Source organism: Adiantum capillus-veneris, chromosome 13 (assembly GCF_014529385.1).
Source record: "Adiantum capillus-veneris isolate H3 chromosome 13, ASM1452938v2, whole genome shotgun sequence".
NCBI lineage: Eukaryota > Viridiplantae > Streptophyta > Polypodiopsida > Polypodiales > Pteridaceae > Adiantum > Adiantum capillus-veneris.
Genome location: NC_140943.1, coordinates 142,035,806 through 142,052,986, shown reverse-complemented (window position 1 = coordinate 142,052,986; position 17,181 = coordinate 142,035,806).

Genomic DNA, 17,181 nt, shown 5'->3' with positions numbered 1-17,181 from the left:
CAGATTAGAACACTTGGATAGTGTCAGCACAACCTTCCTCGCGAGCCACAAGATCTACCAAAAGAACATACAAGTCTGATGAAGAGTTTGCTGAGAGCTCGCCAGAACGGCATAGTAGTGAAAGCTCTGATAATGAGGAAATAGGAGCACGGATGAAGGAAATGAACAGAAAATTTGTGGCAGCACATCAGGAGGAGCCGCAACAGAAGTAGGCCAGATTTGAAAGAAAAAAGCAGTCCTATGAACGCAACCACCAAGCACAAGGCAAGGACCCGGCAAAGTGGGTACCCATTGAAGTGAAAGGACTAAGAACAAAGCACCATGCTAGGAAACAATCAGCGGAGTAGCAAAAGCAAGAAGAGGAAGCAACTGGACAAAGAGAAGCGGCTGAATCCGCACAACAGGCAACTACTACACAAGAGCAACACAAAGAGCAAGAGCCAGAGTCAAAAAGGGCAGCAAGTCCTACACCAGAGGACACCACAAAGTTTGAGCAAACAAGAGTCCAAGGAAACCCCTTCTACCTCTACATAGCAAGAAAAGGAGAGGCATCCACGAAGCCTCAAAATGACAAGAAAAAGAAGGCCAGCCACAACCTCAAGCACAACAACAACCAGCCGCCACAATGCATCTATGAGAGACACAAGAGACTAACGAGACATCTAGGCATCTAGCAAGAAATGAACATTGGCAATCAAACGATGAGGTAATCCTGCAAGTCAATGAATATGCAAGGCAAATGCAGGATATGACGGAGAGACTCTGAACAATAGCACTTAGCAGCAGCACAAAGGCTAAAGAACTAGAGATGGTGATTGACACTCTCCAAGGGGAGTTAGACGACAGATTAAATGTCATAATTGATCTACAAAGGCAAGTATAGGAATTGAAAGCTGAAGCTGAACAACATCAGCTAGAAAGGGATAAACATCAAAAGGAGATGGATGAGCTCGGTGATCTACTTACAAAGTTGTCAGATGCTTGCAAAGCAAAAGATGAGCAGCTAACAGAAGTTACCAATGAACTTCTAACACAACCCTATCAGTTCAAAAAATTCAAGTGCACTTAGATGTAGCAAACGCTTCCCTGCAATACTCAAAATAGAGAATAAATGATTAGACAGCTTTCCTACGGCAAATACGATCCCACAATGGCCTCGATCAAAGGAGCAGACAAGGTCTACAAAGCACTAGAGAAAAAGAACAAAGACCTCGAGCTAGAGCTAAAATTGGAGCAGTCTTAGTGCAAAGATCTGGCTTTAATGTGAGTGCAACAAGAAGATGAGCTACTCAAAGAAATAGTTGAGCTTAAAAGATCAACCAATTGTTGAGAGATGGATGGCCAGAAACTCAAGAAGAGGCGGGAACTTCAGAATAGCAAAAGATAGATATCCCCTCAGTTTCTTTCACTGAGATGGAGACACAACCATCAGAAGGGCTAGGTGGAGAGAATGAATTCCAGGTACAAATAACAGAAACTAATACAGTGCCAATGGTCCAACTGTTAAAAGCTGAGGAAGATGCACTGAAAGAAAAGATTACACAAGAGGTGGATGACCACTAGAAAGCAGCGACAAATTGGGAGTTGAGAGTTCTTTACTCTGTCAACGTTACACAACTCACTCCCAATCAAATCAATGCGCAATGGCATCAACAATCCCTGCCATATCCTTTGATAAAGGTGGAGTTGCTCCAAGTCAAAGAGAGGCTTTACAAATACATGCTCGAAGAAGGTGCAGATCAAGACCACCCAAAGTGGAGACTAAGCTGGTTGAACAAGAATCCAAGGTATTTGATTATGTTCACAAGGGCACTTGCGGAACTTCAAAAAGATCCCACTTTTTGTTCTATAACAAGAGTAATGGCCTGGCAATAACAAAGAAGTCACTACAAGAGGTTGTGTACTCTTGTGACGCTTATAGCGACGGAAATACATTGGGCGACGCCTATAGCGATGCCCGAGATTAAATTTTTTTGGTGGCAGGGCATTAGTGACGCTACAGGGCCGTAATTATCGACGCTTATAGCGACGCTGCAGTGCACAATGTAGCGACGCCTATAGCGACGCCCGAGATTAAAAATTTTTGGTGGCAGGGCATTGAATGACCTGCCACCCATCAACCATATTGAATGTTTCATTGGTCAATTTACCTTTGAAAAAAAGTACAAAGGTAAATATAGACCCAAAATAGTCAGCCACAAGACAATATAATCATTAACTCCATCATCCATAGTACGTATTGTTTGCAAAATAAAGATACAAAAATGACAAGCGTGAATTAATGAAAGTAAATAAATGACAATTGTACACAGCAGCAAAATCACTTGATTGTTAATCATTACAAATGTAATAGATACAAACCATTGTCATTATTTTAAAAATATACATGGTTTTCAAAAATACATAGTTACATGGTCTCATGATACATAAGCTAGGACAAAAAGAAACTAATGCTATCTAGCTATGGCTAAACTGACGTCGTCTAATCACACGTCTCATCGCGTCCAAGCGGCGTATCTGTCAGATTCTGCAAAAAAAAACAATAAGATAGCTTTTTGTAAGTATAATTAAACATATAGCGAGCGACGTTTATAAAACAATACAATAAATACAAAAGAATAAACCCTAATACTAACCATGTCGCCGCGAGAAGTCAGGATGTCTATAAGGGCGTTTAAGCCCTTCCTACCTGCGTACTCACGCTCGTACGGAGTGGGATCACGTCCTGTAAACGACCACTGCCAAAACATACAAAGAATCCATTATGTTAGAATTTCAAATCCCATAAACCCTAAACTATCAAACATAGATGCGAAAACACTTACAAAATCGGCCTCAAATGATGCCCACCTGCCACTCCCCAAGTGGTGCGAGCTCCTTGCCTCTACTCGTGATCTGGCTGCCTCCTTTTGTTGCTTCCACTTGTCGGGATTCTCGCGCGCTTCTTTCTTCGTATGCTTCCAATCTTCTTTGGCCAGCCAATCTGGTATGTTCCATCCATGCTTGATTGCTTTTTGCACTTCGGAACGCTTATGCTTGCAGTATTTGCGCATTCAAACCTTCATCACATCTTCATTGAAGCGGTCATCCCGTGTTGGAATGGGAAACTCTTCATGAAGCATGCTAATGACTCTGTCTTTTAATTCTTTCGGTATTTCACTCCAAGTGTTTAGTATGTAGTGTCTAAACACCTGAGAGCAAAGACCGTGCATGTGTGAAATCAACTTCTTGCCATCATCATCCAAGATGATGCCGCCGCTGAAGTCGACGGAGTAAGGCAAGCCCTCTCGCCGCTGACGCGTGAACCTGGGTGTCTCGACAGGGGTCTCTAGCGGCGTGTCAACGGGGGTATGGATCCGACGCCAGGTGTCTCCACTGGAGTCTGAGCCCCGAAGCGAGGAGTGTCCACTGGAGTGACTCCTGGAGGAGTAGCTAGTGGTGTGTAGTTGTGAGGAACGACACTCAGCCGTGCAAAACCTGGTGTTGATGGCGATGTCGTGGCTGGTGTTGGGATGGGCAAAGAAGGGGAGGGTAAAGAGCCTCGTCGTACACGAGGCGGTGTCGAAGCATCGGTGGCGCCACCTCCACAACAACCGCCACTGCCACCACTAGAGCGTCGGTGCCTAGACGAGTGTGAAGATCATCTCGTCGACACCGAAGCTTTGGAGCGCGCTGAGGACTCCAAAACAGAGGGAGATGCGGATGGAGTAGGAACGCGCAATGGTGCGCCTAGGCGATGACGCTCCACGTATCACTGTCTCTGCTGGGGTGACAAAGAAGAAAGAAACTCATCATCATCCATACCTGCATTAAACACACGAACATTTAAACTTAATATTGAATGAATGGAGTAGAAAACATGGACAAGTAGATGGATAGATTGATAGAGAGAGAGAGAGAGAGAGAGAGAGAGAGAGAGAGAGAGAGAGAGATAGAGAGAGAGAGAGAGAGAGATAAATACAATGACGCAATGACGCAAATACTTAAAGAGCCGGAGAATCATACAACAACACTCCAGTGCTTGTAGCTTTGGAATGTTCAAAGGCTAGCAGCAACAGAAAGCGTTTTTCTTCTATTCAACTTGAGTGATGAAAGAGGCAAGTGCATAACTCTTAATTTACAAAATAATATTTATGGCTTTAAGAGATCTCTCTCTCATCCTCGCATAGCTCAGCATAACATCCTATATCTATATAGAGCTCTCTATTTAAACAGATGTCCTGTGTTTCATTTTGTAGATCCTCTGCATGCACCCCATAGAGAGTAGCAGGTTGATTTTTGTCTGGCACCACCTCCACGGCTTCTGACTGGGCATATTCTCCGATCTCCTCCATTGATGCCGCTGTGATTGGCACATGGTAGCCTTCATACGTTCGTGCACTACGAGGGACTACCTCTATGACGTACCACCAGTTTGATGCAGACTTTGCGGGATGAAATATCACCTTCCAGAGCCACATAACTTACATGAGAGCTTCCAAGCACATAAATTCTAAAACACACATTAACTATTTACATACTTACCTGTTCACAATGCTCGGGTAGTACAAAAGTGTCTCTTAGGTCAGTCCATTTCTTAGTTGAATCCACCTCAAGAAAACCAGACTCTCCTCTACGCAGAGTAGCTTTGCGACCCTCCATGATTATCTTGAACCATTGTACGTCAAACAAGTCGACAAAAAATCCTCTATAATCGATCCTCAAAATCTCTTGTAGCGTGCCGAAGTAAGCGAGCTCCGCCACCATTGGATCTGCATCAGAGGATAGTCGTCAACTAGACTGTTCAAATTTTGCCATGATTCCACAATTTTGAGTAAAATGTTTTTTGTCGATCCGTTCCACCTTAAAATGTCGACCTTTACACCATGCTACTGTGTATGACTTATACTACAACCAACAAAGATTATGAGTGGCCGTTCAAAAATCTAGAAAGTTATTGTCGTACATTGCAAACTTACCTTGGTCGCACAACCCCTAGAGTACTCCCACTCTTCCTCAGTCACTTCTTCACCGCATTGTTGTGCGCTTTTCAGTTGGTTGTGCAACCATCTTAATCTCATGAATGTTGGTAGGCTCTCCAGACGCGTCGGATAGTGCATTGGTGGTCGTCTTCCCCGTCTCCACTTGATTCTTGCCCTTTGTCGCTCTTGATTTGCATCCTCGTATTGTGAGATCCACTTCTGCATTACTGGATTGTGAAGCATGCAAAATCGGTTGATTTTAGCCTCTAGATCTTCCGTCATCTTCTTCTCAATACCGAGATTTCACATGACAATTCCAGATATGCGCTCATCATCTATGGTTTGCCATAGCGTGTCCCGGGCTTTATCAAATCCTTCTAGCCACTCTCCAATGTACACTAGGGACTCTGATACCAGCCAACCTTCTGCCATGCTACCCTCCAGACGTGCCTTCTGACGCACATATCCCTTAAGCGTTTTCATGAAACGTTCTAAAAAGAACATCCATCTGGAATGTACTGTGCCGGCTATTTCCACCTCATCAACTATGTGAACAAGAAGATGCACCTGAATGGTTAGCATGGTAGTAGGAAAATGTTTCTCAAACATACACACAACCTCCGCTGCATTTAGTTTGGCGAATGGTATGGAGTCTACGTTGATCTCCTTTTGTGAGATCCATTGTACCAACTTCGCAAGTTTGTAGATTGTGTTACGGATGTCAAGAGACAGACATCCCTCAATGGAAACCGGTAAAATAAACTGCAAAACATTAAGCATTCTATTAGTCCGGGATAGTCATGCATGGTCCACATTAGAATGCCTCTGATCAAAGCATTCCGTCGACCTGTGTGTCGGCTCATATCCACCACCTCTATGCCAATCCACAATTGTTGTAGCTCTTCCAATAGTGGACGAAGATACACATCCATATTTTTCACTTTATATCGCCCCGGCACAATCAAGCTTAGCCATAGTTGCCCCTTCTTCGTAGTCAACCACGGGGGAATGTTGTAGTTGACGATGACAACGGGCCATACATTGTAAGATGTTGATCTTTGACCAAATGGATTTATGCCATCCATAGCCAGGCCTAAGCGCAAATTTCGAGCTTCCCTGGCAAAATCCGTCCATGTTCCATCTATATGTTTCCAGGCTGCACAATCTGTAGGAATCCGTAGCACACCATCCGAAGATTTATTCTCCTCATGCCATGATGCTAGGGAGGCCATGGACTTACATTCGAAGAAATGCTTGATGCGAGGAAGCAGAGAAAAATGTCGCAAAACCTTTTGCGGAATTTTTGTTCCGTGGAGATCTACTCGATATCTTTCGGAATCACATTTTGGACACTTCTCTCCGTCTATGTATTCCCCTCTGAAAAGAATGCAGTCATTAGGACAAGCGTGGATCGAATTGTAATCCATCCCCAAGTTTCGCAAAATCTTTCTTGCTTCCTCTCGAGAATCTGGCATCACATTATCAACTGGTAGTATGTGCTCTTTGAGCAATCTACACAACATAAAAATATGGTATAATTGTGTAAACATCTATCAGATCATTATACATTTAGAGTTTTATTAAAGTAAACTAATTATTGTAATAGATCACCTGAAAAGCGCTGTGACATTAGTGTCACTGCATCCAAACTTTGTCTGCATGTTGAGAAGAACCAGGAGCGCTTTCAATCTAGACACACGTGCTCCATTATACAATGGCGTATCGGCTTCACTTTTCATATCATCATAGACAAGCCTTTCTGAATCCATGATCGTCCCGATCATTTCATCAATTTCGGGCTCAAACATTGTCTCGTTGGGAATGTGGTCTGCATGATCATCCCTCGAGCTGTCAGAGGCTACATCTTGTCGCCTCACATATGCTGCTTGACCAAAGCGTGTGCGAACACGTCTATTGGGTTGCAAGATTGCTGCCTATTGGCCAGCGTCAGAGTTCGACGAGTTATAATTGGCAACAACTCGATCTATAATAGATGGATCAAACTCGCCAAATTCGCGAACGTGCTGCAAAGAAACGCGTCTTGTCCGCCCCACAACATGTTTGCAATGGTTACAGGGACATAAGATCCTCGTTGAGAGATAGGTGTTTCAGTTGGACGGCCCCACATCCTCGTCACTACTCATAATGAGGGAAAAAATCTTATAACCTGGACAACAAATTTAATCTTATATTGACGTTCTTTGTCTTTTATCTCTCTCTCTCTCTCTCTCTCTCTCTCTCTCTTTGTTCACATTGTAAACTACCTCACATTCTCCAGTCATGTCCAATCCTCGCACACCTCGGTCTAGAGGTGCACGAGATCAGAACCACCGGGTTATAATCTCGTCTTTATTGGTCAATGCCTATATTAGTGGGTACAAGAAATCTACACACCCACGTCTACATGATACTGCATGTAGTGGACAAAATCCCTTTTCCTCGTCATCTTGCATCACTAATTTCTGTGTATGCTCAATTTTCTCTTCCATTAGCTGAACATGACGGCTTATTGTATGGTAGTAGCAGTCGAACATGCAGGTGGAATTGCTGTTCCGCATGGACTGTCGAAGCTGTGAGTGCAATAAATTTTCTCGCCATTTCTTCTAACCTTATCTTAAACGATTTCCTCGTCATTTTTTCTAACCTTAATTAAATAACCTAAATCTAATTTAATATAACATATATAAATCTAAATTATAAACCTAAATCTAATCTAACGTAAATCTAACTAAAAATGAACCTAAATCTAATCTAATCTAATTTAAATAAACCTAGATCTAATTTAACGTAATTAAGTCTACTAAAACCCTAATCTTTAACGTCTTTTGGGATAGTTTCCTATGGCGTTCAAAATCTCTTATTCTTGTGTGTGTGTGTGTGTGCCAATAAAAAGAGAAAAATGGTATAACCTTTCTAGCACTCAAGTGTGGTAGATTGGTTATGCCATTTTCCTCTTGAATAACAAGTCTTGGTTTCAACTCCTCGTCGGCTAGATTTTTAGGTCTCTTTAATTAGTTTCCTACGACGTTAAATTAAACTCTCTTCTTCTCGAGTGTGTGTGCACGCCAATAAAAATAGGAGAAAAATGGTATAACTATTCTATCACCGAAGTGTGATAGATTGGTTATGCCATTTTTCTTATGAATAACATGTCTTGAGTTCAACTCCTGTCGACTAGATCTTTAAGGTCTCTTGGGATACTTTCCTACGATGTTAAAACTCTCTTCTTCTTCTTCTTCTTTTATCTCTCTCTCTCTCTCTTTGTTTTATATATATCCCTCTCTTTCTCTCTTTTCCTCTCTCAATGTGTGTGCAGTCTTTGATTATGCATGTGTGTGCGTTTTTTTGGTTTATGCATGCTCTCTCTCTCTTTTTCTCTCTCAATGTGTGTGTGCTTTCTTTGATTATGCATGTGTGTGTGCGCATTTTTGGTTTATGTATGCACTCTCTCTTTTCCTCTCTCAATGTGTGTGTGCTTTCTTTGTGTATGCATGTGTGTGTGTGCGTTTTTTGTTTATGCTTGTGCTCTCTCTCTCTCTCTCTCTCTCTCTTTCTATCTCTCTCTCTCTCTCTCTCTCTCTCTCAAAAACACAATGTGTGTGTGTGTCTGTGAGTGAAAGAGAGGGAGAGAGAAAGAGGGGAAGGGACCATGAGAGTGAGGAGAGGGAAGGAGCATACCTGGCTCTCCTTCCTCTCCTCGTGTGTATGTGTGTGTGTGTGTGTGTGAGAGAGAGAGAAGGAGAGATAAAGAGGGGAAGGGAACATGAGAGTGAGGAGAGGGAAGGAGCATACCTGGCTCTCCTTCCTCTCCTCGTGTGTGTGTGTGTGTGTGTGTGGAGAAGAAAGAGAGAGAGAGAGAGAGGGAGAGCATTACCTTGCTTGCTTGAGCGCGCGTCGAAAACTCAGATCTGAGATCTGAGTTTTCGGACGCCCTTGGTTATTTTTTTTAGCCCTGCCTGCGTCACTATTACCGTTGCTATGACCGTCGCTATGAGCGTCGCTATATTGCTCTTGACATAACGACGCTCATAGCGATGGTCATAGCGACGGTAATAGCGATGCCGGTAATTTTCATATTTCAGCGTCGCAGTATGAGCGTCGCTAATGTTAAGCATGGCTTGTAGTGAGTGGCCAACCTGGCTAAACTACCCAAGATTGCCTGCTCCAGAAAAGGGACCGCCGAATGAAGAATACATAGTGAAAATCCTAACGAGGTCCATGTTATTCTTTAAAAGTCTTCTGGATCTATCATGTGCAATGCTATATAAAATCTACTGAAAGCTCCTCATTTGCATCGAGGTTTTCCATGAGCCAAAGCAAGCAGGCACCTCGTGGATGTCATTCCTCAAGGGTAATAAAGGTTTATGCTACGATCTTAGTGGCCAACCTTCCGAAGAAGTCCTCTATGGCTTCTACACAAGATGTATGTTCCTGCTCACAATATGTTGGCATTTGAGGAAGCATTCTACATAGGGTTCTTCACTTGGCAAACGAAGATGTTTGGGCTAGTGATTAGCAACCTGAGATCAAGATTTGTAGGCTAATCAGTAGTGGAGCTTAAAAATAGACTAACTATACAGTTTTTGTAGGTGTTAGATAAAGAGAGGAAGATCAGATACTAAAAGGCCCTAAATGCGCTTAAAGACCACCTCACCAGTCATCAACCCAAAGACTACTTCAGCCCATAAAGTTGTGTCAAGTGACGACACAGGCGAGGAGGGTTGAAATGTTAGCAGCAAGCTAACTCGGATACCATTTTTGGAGCTCTCATTGTAAAAACACTTATTATTTTTTATAAATCGGGAATATCTAACTTTTGGATAAACTTTGTAATAGATGAATCGAAGCTACAAGCTTCCAGATTGTATCAACCTGTCATTACCTATCTTTAGTTAGAGCTCCCAAATTATTAGTTTTGACCACCAAAAATCTTGGCTAAGGTATAAAAGCCAATTTTTGTAAGTTCTTATTAAGTTTTTGGATAATAAAATACACAGGTGAGCTAATGGCGCTTACTTCTCTCCTTGTCATGCTTCCTACTCCCTCCCCGGATGTCACATTGCAGTCGTGTTTGTTGCATTGCAACCGTAGGTAAGACCTTTACGCATTGACGTAAACACATCACTGTATTTTGTAGCTTTTGGCATCGTTGACTGGCGGCCTAATTTCATCATAAGTAGTAATTTACACCAAAATCAAAACCTAAGCATAGGCGGGGTACTGGGGCATCATTGCTAAGCATTTAGGTGCATTCTGGGTCGAAAACGACTAGGTCAAAAATCCATTGCTGTTAATAATCGCGATTTTGGCACTTGACCTAAAGTGGGATTTGAGACCATAAGAATGTTTTATTAGGTCTTATAAACATGTCCTAGAAATTCCGTTACGTTTGGATGTCATTTGATGCTGTAATTGATGTGATTTGTTTACCAATGAGCGATTGGCTTTTGGTGATTTCAGTCAATTGAGTGTAGCTTGAGTTAGATGCGAGTTGTTTGTTTTTTTCCGAGATATTGAAAACCTCTTGTAGCCTCTAGGAACTAGTCAAGTCAGCTTCGTCCCATGGAAGGGTGTCTAACCTCACTCCTATCTTATTGCAGATTTAGTGAGAACCACGATTAAATTGTCAATCCATGGGACGAAAGCTGACTCGACTAGTGCATAGAGGCTACAAGAGTTTTTCAATCTCTCAAAAAACAACAAGAAACTTGCATCTAACTCAAGCTACACTCAAGTGACTGAAATCACCAAAAGCCGATCGCTCATCGACAAACAAATCACATCCGTTACAGCATCAAATGACATCCAAACATAGCGGAACTTCTAGGACATGTTTATAAGACCTAAGCACACATTCTTATGGTCTCAAATCCCACTTTAGGTCAAGTGCCAAAAATCGCAATTACTAACAGCAGTGGATTTTTGACCTAGTCATTTTTGACCCAGATTGCACCTAAATGCTTAACAATGGTGCCCCAATACCTTGTCTATGCTTAGCTTTTGATTTTGAACTGTAAATTCCTACTTATGATGAAATTACGCCGCGGGTCGACGATGCCAAAGGCTACAAAATACCGTGATGTGTTTACGTCAATGCATAGAGCTCTTACCTTCGGTTCCAATGCAACAAACGCGACTGCAATGTGACAACTGGGGAGGGAATAGGAAACACAAGAAGGAGATAAGTGAGCATCGTTAGCTCACACTGTGTATTTCATTATCCAAAAACTGAATATTAACTTATAAAAATTGGCTTTTATACAAGAAGGAGAGAAGTGAACGTCGTTAGCTCACACTGTGTATTTCATTATCCAAAAACTGAATATTAACTTACAAAAATTGGCTTTTATACCTTAGCCAAGGTTTTTGGTGGTCAAAACTAATAATTTGGGAGCTCTAACCAAAGATAGGTAATGACAGGTTGATACAATCTGGAAGCTTGTAGCTCCGATTCATCTATTACAAAGTTTATCCAAAAAATAGATATTCCCGATTTATCAAAAATAATAAGTGTTTTTACAATGGGAGCTCCAAAAATGGTATCTAAACTAGCTTGCTGCTAACGTCAGCAAGCAACTTAATGAGAGCGGCATACCTGAGATTTGACATGGGTGTGCTTGTTGTCAATGTAGTGGCTGGCTCGCTCGAGCTAACTCAATCGATAGTACTGGCTCATATTTAGTGCTAGGCTCTAGAGGTGTAATTGAGGAGCCTGCCTTGATGGTGAGTTGGATTGGCCTCGGTTCCTCAATCGTTGTAGGTTTCCTCTCACTTTTGGTCTTATGCACCTGGAAAGGGTTGATGGATGTGAGTATTGGCCGGTGCACTATCCACTTTGCTATAATCTTCAAAATCTCTAGCCTCGTTTTTTTCTTTGCCTTCCACCTGTACAAGAGGTAAGTCCTCCATCATTGGGTTTTCTTGCTCTTTTTGCAAGCCCTCAGGTGACTTGTCCCCGTGAATTACCTATTTATTTTTAGCTTTTTCCGCATCTGATCATTCATGCTTAGGTTTTTTTGAGTTTTTAGCAAGACCTCAGGTTGGATATGTGCTATCGTTGCTGCTAATAGGTCTATCTTTGCCTTGACTACGTCTTGGTCTTCCTCGACAATGTAGTTGCCCTTGAGAAAATCTTGCAATATTCCTTCTGGGTCAAAGGGAGGCAGATCCACGAGGGGAGGATCCTCATCTTGTCCTTGCTCCTGGACCATGACTTTGTTCTACACTTCATGTAGTGGTAGCCCTTGGTCTTTGCCCTTGCTCTCTGTTGACCTTACTTTAGTTGTTTTGGTTGTGCTTCCCTCTCTTATTCTTGTGCTATAGGAATCTCCATTGGTTGTTCAAGGAGTGACTCCTTGATGTCTTCTAGGTCCATAGGGTCCTGAGCAAATGCTTGATGATGATCAATCCGTCTTTTGGTGCGTCATTCTCTTGTTGGATCATCATCGACCTTAGTTTTCTTTGCTTCTTCTTTCTGGGCTATAACATCCACTGGCTGTTTAGCTGTCTAGCTAGTTTTTCCTTTGATCTTCTTTCCTATTAGGGATACCAAGTTATGAACTTGCTCTTCTCTTTCTTGTTTCTCAGCTCTCCATTGAGCTTGGGAGGCTTTTCATTGTCCTTGATTTTTCTCTTCGTCAGTCTTCCCTATAAGCTCCTCTTAATCCTTGGATTTTTGTTCTTTGTGAACGATCCTTTGCTCAAGCTGAATCCGCAGTAGTCTTCTTTCTTGTTCCAGTGTGCTTGGAGCTCAACAACATCCTCATCGATTTTCTAGACGATGCTCTCTAGACTAATAGCTCTGTTGTCTCTCAAGTAGTCAAGCTCTGTGGTCCTCCTGGACTTTGGCTCTTTGGGTGTCACTACAAGTGTGGGTTCTCCCTTGCTCTTTTGTGTTTGCATGATGTCATACCACTATGCGGATGTTGGTGCCTTGCTTGTGCCATTTCGAGGATTGGTTTATACTATATGACCTGCTTTCATTGCTATATATTGAGAGAGAAATTATATATAATCTCTCTCTCTCTCTCTCTCTCTCTTCTTTTTTTCTCTTTTTTTAATATATAGAAAGAAAATAAAATAGGTATTTAAAAATTTGCACTAAATCCACATTTAGCAAAATAAAGTAAAAAGTTATCCAAAAACTAGGTAAATTATTTCCTTCAAAAAGAATAAACTTTTTGCTATACACAAAATATCTAGGCCATTATCAATCTATTTTTTGTGAATTTTCTCAATTTTTGACCATATAATTAGAGGCAAAATATGAAAGCTTAAATAGAGGAAGTATATACAAGAGTATGGGGTTACTTTTGGCCCTGACATGACCTAAACCCCTTTAAGTACTTACGGGAATTACTTAGCATTTGTTGAAAAATCAATCACCATAAAATGAAATAAGGCTTAAATCATTGTTAAACAATGCCCGATAATATTTATAAATCATTTTGAAATGGGTTCCGTATTGAATGCCTCCCCCTTTCCCAATAGTGAGTCCTCCCGAACAATTATTGATGAAGTTCTTGAGGTGGGATGATAATCTCATGGGCTTATGGCATTTGGTGCAAAGGTGGTGCTCCATGTTTGAGAGACTGTGTGCCATGGAGTTTGAGTTGTAGTTGAAGTATACGGTCCTTCATAGGTAAGTTGTACAATTCCATTTTGACCGTGGATACTTGAATCTTGGGCTGCCAAATCTGGTTGGTTTTTGAGATAAGTGACATAGGCGCTCTTTTTATTGGAAAGGTTTTGGGCTTTGGGACCCAAATCCTCACTTGGTGTTGCTATGCTTGAAGTAGGAGCTTTGAATCCAGATTTCATGGGTGGGTCTTGTGGACTTGGACCATGCTTGGACAACTTGGTTGTTTGGTCCATTTCTTGAATTGGAAGGGTGCATGGTTTTGTTCTTAATTTTTTGCTTGTCTTTGTTGTGGATGGGCATGTCTTGTGGTTCTTCTTGAGCAGTGACTTGTTGCCATGGCTGGACGAGCAGCAATTGGTGGTTTGTTTGAGAATCTTTAACCACATAAAACTTGTGTGGGAAAACCATGGATCCAATTTGCACATGTATTATGGCCATGCCTTGTGCACGTGTTTGATGGCCTATATATTCTTGGACTTTTTGATAGGTTGTGTATAACTCTATGTCAGCAAGATTGTTGTATAGGCTCAAGGAAATTACATTCCCCTAGGCTCCCAAATATACTAGTGCATTTGCCAACACTTGGTTGCTTCCCACTTTGACTTGAATAATTGGATCCACCTGATCTTCTTCCATCTCTATCAAAGTCACTATGTTTATCCATATTGATTCTCCTTTTAGATTTTCTTTCTTGTAATGCGTTCCTTAGCTTCTGCTTGAGCTTTGTCTACCACTCTAGCCTTTTCTTTTGTGTGTTGTTTCCCACATGGATCTTTTGTAGCATATCCTGGGTTAGTGGAATATGATATTTCTTAATTTTGCATGCACTAAGCGGGTTAGAAATATTTTCTCCCTTTAATGTAGCAAGTATGATGGCTACAGTTGGTGATATATCACACATGGCATATACCTATTTATCAGAATGTTAATCACCTCCATAAGCTCCTGGCAAATAAAGAGGTCCTTCTAGACCCCATCCTCTTCCTAATGGTGGTCTTCATCTTTGAAATGTTGAATGCCACCATCGATGCCAAGTTTAACGGGATTGTTCCTAATGCCTTTTGGTCAAGGACAGTCCATGCTTCATTTGCCATCGTTGCAGGCTTCTTTGCAAGACCGCCTAGTGGCAAATAAAGGTTCTTCTGGTAGAGATAGTCTTCAATCTGTATCTTCAAGTACTGGTAGTTTTTGTCGTTGAACTTCTTGATCTTAAGCCTCCTTCCCCCCCCCCCCCCGTTACTCCCACTCAATTCAAGGAATCCTTTCCTTGAAATACTTTAGCTACAATCAAGCCTTGCTCTAACACCATTTGCTAGGAAATAGGATGTAGCTAAGTAGATATTAGAATAGTTTACTTAATGGAGAGAGATGATTTTCACACACGAGAGATTATAGAGGAGGAGAGAGAGAGAGAGAGAGAGAGAGAGAGAGAGAGAGAGAGAGAGAGAGAGCACATGTTATACGTGGTACACACAAAGTGGGCTACATCCATGGGAAAACAGCCACTCAATGGATTTAGTACTTCAAACTAGAAGTAGGTTACAAAGGGATTATACCCTTAATGGAGCTCCCACCTTGCTTCACTCTCACCACCTCACATACACCTTTTTTCAGCAACTTCACAATGCAATTTTGTGTGTAAAAAAGGACTCCTTTTATAGGCCAAATGGGATGCTTTTTCTCATGAGAGACAACCATGTGTAGCCACCCTTGTGTAGACAAGTCCAAGTTGGAAGTCCAAGTTGGACTCTCCAATGTGTGGCCGCCCTTGAGAAGACAAGTCCGCCTAGAAATCGACCACCAGAAACCGGCCAAATAATTTTTCCCATTGTCCACCAACCATTGACTACCAACCACCATCGGCCAACCCATCAGCCATTTTACCATCACTTTTTGGCCACCGTCCGGCCATAATGTTTCGATGATAAGGTAATATTGTGGCGAGCTTTCCATCGACGTGACTTTTTGGTTTTCTGACGAGTGATTTTTTCTTACGCACGATGGCTTCTTCTCATAATGGGGCCTTACAAATGTGCATTTTTAAGACTAAAAGTTACAAGGGGTAAATCAGCCTCCATACTTAACACCTGATCCTTTTCCTTTTTGTAAAAGCATGTCATTAATAGCATCTTCTCCCACTGATGGCTTCACATAAACTCTTTTTCCCAATTTGGAGCATGCATAGTAGGAAGAGAATCCAAAATATCATTGACTTTCTCAAAAACCTCTTCACATTCAACAATCCAAATTAAGGGGTCAACCTTTGCTGCTTGCTATAAAGGATAGAGAATCTGTGATGATAGGGACATGAATCTACTCATATACCTAACTTTTTGATAAAAGTGGCTAATTTCTTTGTATCCTTTGGGGATGGTAGAAACATTAATGCCTTGACCTTCTCAGGATATGGATCTATTCCATTCTCTAATATCACATGTCCTAGAAGCTTGACTCTAGGTTGTGCCAAATGACATTTCTTTGGATTTAATTGTCCTCCATAGTCGTCATATTGTCTAAATTCAATCTGAAGCTACATACAATGACCTAGTTGAGTACTATACACACAAAAATTATTGATGAATCATTGACAAACTTCCCCAAATATGGAGTGAACACCCAATTAGCTCTTCTTTGGTACTCGTGAGGTCCATTGGTAAGCCCAAACGGTAGGTCACAATAACAAAATCATCCCCATGGAGTTATGAAAGTAGTCTTCTTTTGATCTTCAAGAGAAATAGACATGTGGAAATAACCTGAAAAACCATCGCACACACTATATTGTTCATGCCCTACAACTGAGTCCAAAAATTCATCAATAAAAGGCAAGGGATAAGGATCCTTCTTTGTGGCTGCATTCAATGGATTATAATCAACACAAACTCTCCATCTTCCATCCTTCTTGGGGGTCACCACAACAAGACTTACCTATTTTGCACTATCAACATGCCATATGAAACTTCCTTTCAAAATTTTAGTCATTTCATGTCCAAGTCTTCTAAGCTTTTTCCTAACAGGTATTGCCCCATCCTTGAGTTCAATCTGCACATTTCCTTTAAAACCCCTTATTTATTGGTAGGAGGTGATAAAAATATTTGGGAACTTAATTAATATCCTTAAGAACTCATTTATTCCACCTTTAAAAAGATCTGAATGTAGCATATTTTTTAACATGTCTTCCTTGACCAAAGGATCCACTCTTGGTTACATAAGCTCTTCTAGTTGCTCATAACAACTTGACATACCTCCATCATCTGACACTTGAAATACACGAGCATCCTCATCCTTTTCCTCTTCAAGAAGCAAATAAGAGACACCAACTTCAGTGTCATAGTTAGAATTAGTAGTACTTCCCTCTTCAGTTGATTGCTCTCCACTTGAAGTAAAATATTCTTTGTCCTCATCCTCTTCATCAATTTCTAGTGGTAGCTTTCTCATCATATAAAACTTCTTCTTGCTTCCTTTCTTGTTATAGATAGTAATGGCTCCATGTCCCCAATCGTGGATAGCTCCCACTGCTCTCAGTCAAGGTTTCCCAAGAATAAGAGGAAAAGCTCCAAGGCCTGCAGGCATGACATGACA